Genomic DNA, 6955 nt, shown 5'->3' with positions numbered 1-6955 from the left:
GTATTTCATGTGTACACAAGGGAAAACGAAATAGATTCAGGAAATAAAAGGCCAGCTAAGGATTTCAGCCCGAAAACAAGGCTAGCCCACTTCTCTCCTCACCACCCCGACATGGCCCAAATCGCTGCAGCAAGATGCAGAGCCCGCACGCGCTTCGCTAATGAGGCATATCACACGAGACGAACCGGCGTTTCCCAATTCTGTTCGCACTTGTGGGATCGTGGGTAGGGCATGGCGGCAGGGCTGATCGCCATCCCCTTAACGCACGCGCGCACGGCGGCACAGGCAGGCGGGCGGCAGCGATGAAAGCATCTCACAGCACCCATCCCTCAACCCTCGCAGCTTCGCTTCATCTTTAATCCATTTCGTCAGTTGGCAGCATCAGACATCACCACATCAAAGGCTCTAGGTTTACTTCCAAAGTCACAAATTCAGTCGTTCAAGATTTGATTGATAATTTGATGCGTTCGTGTTTCTAAATCTGCAGATATCAGCGTGTGGTCGTCTTCTTCAGTTGTCTAGCATTGACTTACACCAGTAAGTTAACTTGGTTAGTTGGATTTCTATTTCAGTATTTTAAAACTACAAACTTGTTTGAAATGAATTATGAATTGTTTAGACATGATAATTCGCAATTTTCCACATGAATTACAATGTGGGAATGTTTAAAAATTGGAGAATTATTACAACAAGCATTATTAATAAAAAATAGTTCTCCTATAGTTTGTAAGTTTTTTTCTAATCATTTTCTATTTCCTATCTTTTGTACTCCTATATGTTAAGATGTTGTCAATTTCATATGTTGAATTATTAGTCTTTCTATCTGTTCAACAGTTTCAAAGTATGACCAATTTTATGATTCTATTACATTATGTTATATCTTTTATATAATATACAGTTAGTATAATATGGTGCCAAAAAATGGTGCTATAATCAATTATATACGCCAAAAAGAAAGATTTATAGGATTAAAATAGGCATTAAAATTTTGAATACATTCTCTTTAAATCTTGGGCTCGCCCTTGTAGGCACCTCGTCGTCAATGGGAACGTCTCCTCCCACTGAAAGTGCATCGCCGAAAATTCTGAAATAAATTCAGAAATAATACGAGCATCAGGAATTGAACTCTGATGAACTAAGAATACTACTGTCCCTCTAACCATCCAACCGTACGTGAGCACTAAAAATTGGACATGCAAGGTCGCATACAATCCCCGGGCACCCCATCACGATCCATCAACAACAGTCGCATGAAAATTATAACAGCATGGTGTAGCATCGTGTGGCTCTTAAAAAAATTGGTACAAACACATACGCACACATATACTCACCCATACGAAGAGCGTGGTGTAGCTTCGTGTTGGTCATAAGGGTCATGATAGTTTGGAATAAATCTCGGTGAAATCATTCCAGATTCATGTCTCCTGAAAGCAATAGCACAAGTTTGCATGCATAAAAAAAGAGTAGGTAAAATCCCAATAATTCTAAACGCACGAACAATCATGGATGGTTTACGGGCCCCTTAGCGCTAATTACCTCCGTCCTCATGATTTTCAGGTGGGTGGGCTCCACCACCCTCTCTAAACTTCAATAGAAAATTGTCATCTAGCATCAGTCAGTGAAGTCTGTAAAATATGCCTGTCGCTCTAGCATTGTTCATAAAATCCCCGCCAAAAAGAGAAAGAAATAGTAGGCGCGGCATCGTAGAAATTTGACTGCTAGGCTTTCATTCGAAGAAAACGGAAACACAAAACACGCAGAGAGGAGAAATACAGAGCGGCCAACTTTTCTAGAAGTACTTTTTTTGGACAAACTTTTTCTTTTTTTTTCAAGGAAAAAGGAGTTTTATTCCATATTGAGAGAGTTACAGTTAAGAGGTAAAAGATTCTCAATACATGATGGTTCTACCTGCATCCACACAGCCGTGGTACACTCTATACGACTATAATTTGTCAAACGATCGGCAACTCTATTTTGATCCTTATTCAACTTCTAAGAAATAAACTCCCTATGTCTCATCAACTCCTTAATTTCAGCCAGAAGATGACCATAGGTAGAACGAAGAAGTCCGTTTCCTGATAGACATAACAACATCTCACTTGAGTCAGATTGAACGATGACCGAAAGAGTGGAATGTTGTATAGCTACAGTGCGCAGTTTAGACTGCGTTTGGTGCACGGTAATTCTGCATGCCCAGTTTCCACCGGAATTTTTTCCTTGTAAGCTCGTCCGCTCCGCTGGAATCAACTATGTCCGTTTCACGGGAAATTGCCGTTGAGCTATACTTTTCACATGAAAAGTAACATCTACGCAGACCAAAGGAAATGCCCTGTTGGAGACCTGTGATTTACATTGTTCACCCAACCTCACTTCCTATGCTTTTTTCCTCCGTTTTGAAAAAAAAAACTTCATGTACTTTTTTCATTTCTTTGTTTTGCTCTCCTCCGGTCCGAACGCAGCCATAACTTGCCGTTGCTCGCGCCCCCCTTGGTCCATGGCCGTTGGTTTGTGCCAGCCCGGCAGCTAGACGATTCAGGCCTCATTGGGCCACGGTATAGCTAGCCTACGGCCGGGTAGCGTGCAACGGAGCCCAGGTGTGGAGTTCTTCTTGCCTCAAAAAAAAAAGGTGTGGAGTTCTCCTAGAGTGCGACGCTGAGCAACGGCGACGGCGAGACGATTTTTTTCTTCCTTTTCGGCAAACACGACGGCGACTCGACGGAACCGTGGAATCGCAGCGCGTGGCACAAGCCCCATGCGCATGCATGCATGCACGGGCGGCAGGTGGCAACACGCCAAACACCCATCGAAGGACCACGCGCACGGCACAGTGGGTATGCGGCGCACTCCACAAGAGGTCCAAACCAGAAGCAGTGCACCGCTATCACCTTTGCCATCGTCAGAGGCTTCCATTCTCGTCATCCTCGGCCAAGACTGATCGAGCTCCTTCGGTTCCGTGATTGCTCCTCGGGCTAGGGCATCTCTAGCTGGTCCGTTAAGAAATACAGGTGTAAACCATCCAGTAAAATTAGTGGAGTAAAGTGACCGGACATAGCCGAACTCTTGAATTTAATCGAGTATTTCCCCCCTATATTCTTTTAGTCTAGCCGCATGAACCTCAACCAATTGCATAAGGCAGTACTGGCATAAGGACATCTTCAACGCCGACTTTCAAATCGTCCGCATACGTTCGAACGACGCGGTCCGAATTGCGAAAGACATCCAACGCGGGTCTGCATCGGTTCGCGGGGCGGTTCGGACGTAATTTCTCCCGCAAATCGAAGAAATATATGGAGCGCTTTACGGGCGTCCAGACGGCTGCAATACCCGCTTCGGACCATCCTGACCCACAAAAGACCACCCACCCGCCTCTCCCACGTTTTCCATCAAACGCCCGTGTCGCTTGCCGCGACGCATTCATGCCGGTTGAGACCATGCAGCAGCCAACATTGATGTTGTGATTTGACCGAACGAAAGGGCGGCGCAGACAGACACGACCACTTCCAGCATTGAAGCGGCTCGTCAGCCTACAAAGCAACAAGCGCTGCACGCCCGACTGAACACACCTCCTCGCCGCATTCAAATAGCCGCAGACTGCCCGCCTTCCTCCAGTTAACCCGCATGTGCACTGAGAAACTTATTCTAACCACACGTTAGTTCGTCCGTCATTAAACACAACGCCAATTGGGTCCGGCTGTCCGTCCGCTATTTAAATGATGCCAGACACCAGGCAAAAATTGCACCACACTCCGCTCTCATCTCCTACTTGCACACCATTTTCTCCACAAGCTCCATGGCATCCGGTGAGCAGGAAGTCGAGTTCTCCAGCATAAAAGCTGGTGGTGGCCCATCGAGCCCGCCGAATATGAGCCAGGCAACTCTCTGCTCTGCCTCCATCGTCAGTCCAGGCGGCTGCTAGCCAGCTCGCTAATGCAGAAACTCCAAGTCGTCGTGTTGTTTAGCAACTCGCCGCTCCAAGCCAGCTTGCCGAGGAGTCTAGACGTGTTGCTCCAAGCCGGCACGTGGTGGACCACGACAGCATAGGCATCGTGGATGTCGTGGACAACGCCATGTCGCCCCGCTCCTCCCATGTATGCGACCGCGCCATCCGCCATCAACGTGTTTGTGACCGTGCCCTGCTGGTCGGATGCCATGGAGCTGACCTCCGCCGAGGCGACGCCTGCGTACACAACTGGTGTCTTGTCTGGTTCAGCACAGACCATCGTCGACCCCCTCTCGGCTTCACAGAGCGGAGCCCCCTTTCCCCTTCGGCTGGAGCACCCACTTTGCCACTCCGATGGATACTCGGGAAGAATAAACCTCCGAGGCTCATGAATGTACAACGAGCGGGCTACCGGACACAGGGAAGACAAAGGGATCCATCGCAGCTGGCCGTATACTAGTGCAGTGTATCGGTGTCGTGGGAATGGAGCTCCGCGCGGCCGGACGTGCACGTAATTTTTACCTATTTTATTTAGATATGTTCGAAATGTAATGAATTTCGTCCGGTTTAAATGAAATCCGCTGTGTTTGCATGAATCTCATCTAGTTTGTTGAAGGAGTGCTTAAAATATATGCGGACAGCGTCGGATGGCAGCCTTCCGCATCCGGTCCACGAATTGGTACCCCCTGTCCGGGGATGGATGCGGGAGGAAGTTTGTCGGTTGGCATTGGAGATGCCCTAACATATCATCAATAATTCAAATATTTTAAGATAAAAATGCACAACATATAAACTGTTAACAGTTATATAGTTTCATGGATTGATATTATCCAATTAAAACATGCATAGTTAATCCAAAATGCATCACTTTTGAACCAAAATCACCACAACACAACATTTTATGTTGTGGATCGAGATCAACCAATAGCATGCACGAACTCAAACATCGTCATCGTCAAAGAAATCACAACCACCACCACCATACACAAGGCCACCATCATCACCACCACCACCACCATCCTCTCGGCCACAACCACCATCATCACCACCACCATTCCGAACAGAGACCTCTGTTTGGGTCAAGATGTGTCCACTAGTGATCTCTCAATATTTTCTTGCGGTATCATTCATTGTGGTTGGGTTCATGAACATGATATCACAATCCTCGGCTCTCTTGGAATCTCGAAGTCTCTCTTCCTCAAGTGCTAGCCTACGCTCCTCCACCTTCAACTTCCTCCCTTCAGCTTCCAATTTGGATTTCCATTTCTCGTCCTCCAACATCTTGAGCTTGTTCCATCTTCCCGTATTCTCTTCCTTGTGTTCGGTCGTCAACACTTTTTTGGCCTCAGTCATGGTCACAAGTTCTTCTTTGTATGTGTCACCGAATGCACGTATCCTCTTTTTCTCGTTTACAATCTTGTTGCGTTTCAATCTCTTGTTGGCCTCAACGGGAATGCTCAATCTTGATATCTTTGAACTTCTTGTTTCTTCGTTTGAATAGCTCTTGAATGATAGGACCAAACTCTGTGACCGCCTGACCGGCATACCGCTTGTTGATGCATGGTTCACTTGATCAATGCAATCGAACCATCGGTTGCATTGATCTTGGATGGTGCCCCAACAGTGCCCACGTGAGCCTTGGGTGCGGCTAGATGCGACATCCAGAGTAGTTGTAGTACTCCACAATTCTCCCCCAAAACGATCCTTGAATTGGCTGTTCCAACCATTGCATCCATGGAGATGTTCATCCAAACATTACACAAAGCAAGATCTTCAACGGAGTTGTAGTTGTGAGTCCTACCCTCTTCGTGCTCGCTTGACTTCCGGTCTCCAATGGATTCTCAACCTCTTCTAATTCAGCCACCTTCTCTTCTCCCACCTCCTGTTCGGCCTTTTCTTGGGTCACTTGATCGAACACCAAATTGTAGTTGAGATCCTCAAGGCCAAGCGTATGAGATGACTCCAAAGACGCCAAGAATTCAGCCGTATTCATCTTTGCACTACGACAATAATATCAAAACACTCCATCATCCATCGGCTTCCAACAATCACCGAAAAATGCATAGGCCCAAATAACAGATATTTCTTTTACCTTGTGGGCATTTCATCAAGCACTTTGTGGCCGCAGCCCTTGTTGCCGACTGCAGCGACCCGATGAGCTGGAGCAGTGGCCATAGGGGTGGCTAAAGACGAGCACGAGCCACCGGAGTGGCTTTTCCCTCTTCATCATCGCCACCGCTTTTGACGAGGGCTAATGCGGCCACTGTTGATTTCCAAGCACGTTTGGCAGCGCCACCCTCCCGGCGCCAGAAAGGCAATGGCCACCCCGGCAACCTTGCTATAGGTGGTGGCAGCCAATGTGGTGGACCGGACGGGATTTTTTATGCCCAACCTTTTCTTCGGTGCGGGCAGCGGCACGGGGGTGGATCGCGGCGGCGACACGCCGGCGGCGGTGGTGGAAGGGTCTTAAGATCCATTCCGGACACAACAATAGTCATCGGCGGCGATGGTGGCGCACGGGGAGGCGGCGGCTAAAACTATGGCGATGTGTGAAAGAAGAAAGATGTGTGTAGTAGGGGAGGGGAGGGGGAGGAGGAATGGTTTACTCGGCCAGGTGGAGGATGACAATATTTAGACCCCATGGGCCAAATTTTCGGTGTAGGATTAATAAAAATTACTCCTATAACCGATTTAGAACTTCGGCTAAGTGTGATTTATTCAGTAAAGTAAACTGAAATTTTACTCTTAGTCCTTGAAGCCATCACATCACCGAACAGGAAAAGGTGGAACACGCGGGCGCGAGACTCACCCCATGCGTCAATGCGTGAGTCGTAATTAAGCAAGCAGGTCTCCCTTCCGCGACACCGCGAAGTCACTCGATCCGAACACAGGTGATCACGCGACAGTCTTTCTTTTGTTTCCGGAAGATACACGCGAGATGCACAAGAAATCAGTTACCGCTCTCCTATCTCTCCCCTTTCGTTTACTTATCGGCGACGGAAGAGAACGCCGCGT

Source organism: Triticum aestivum, chromosome 7A, assembly GCF_018294505.1.
Source record: "Triticum aestivum cultivar Chinese Spring chromosome 7A, IWGSC CS RefSeq v2.1, whole genome shotgun sequence".
NCBI classification, from domain to species: domain Eukaryota; kingdom Viridiplantae; phylum Streptophyta; class Magnoliopsida; order Poales; family Poaceae; genus Triticum; species Triticum aestivum.
The sequence above is the reverse complement of the archived record's forward strand: the minus strand, read 5'-3'. Positions refer to the sequence as shown.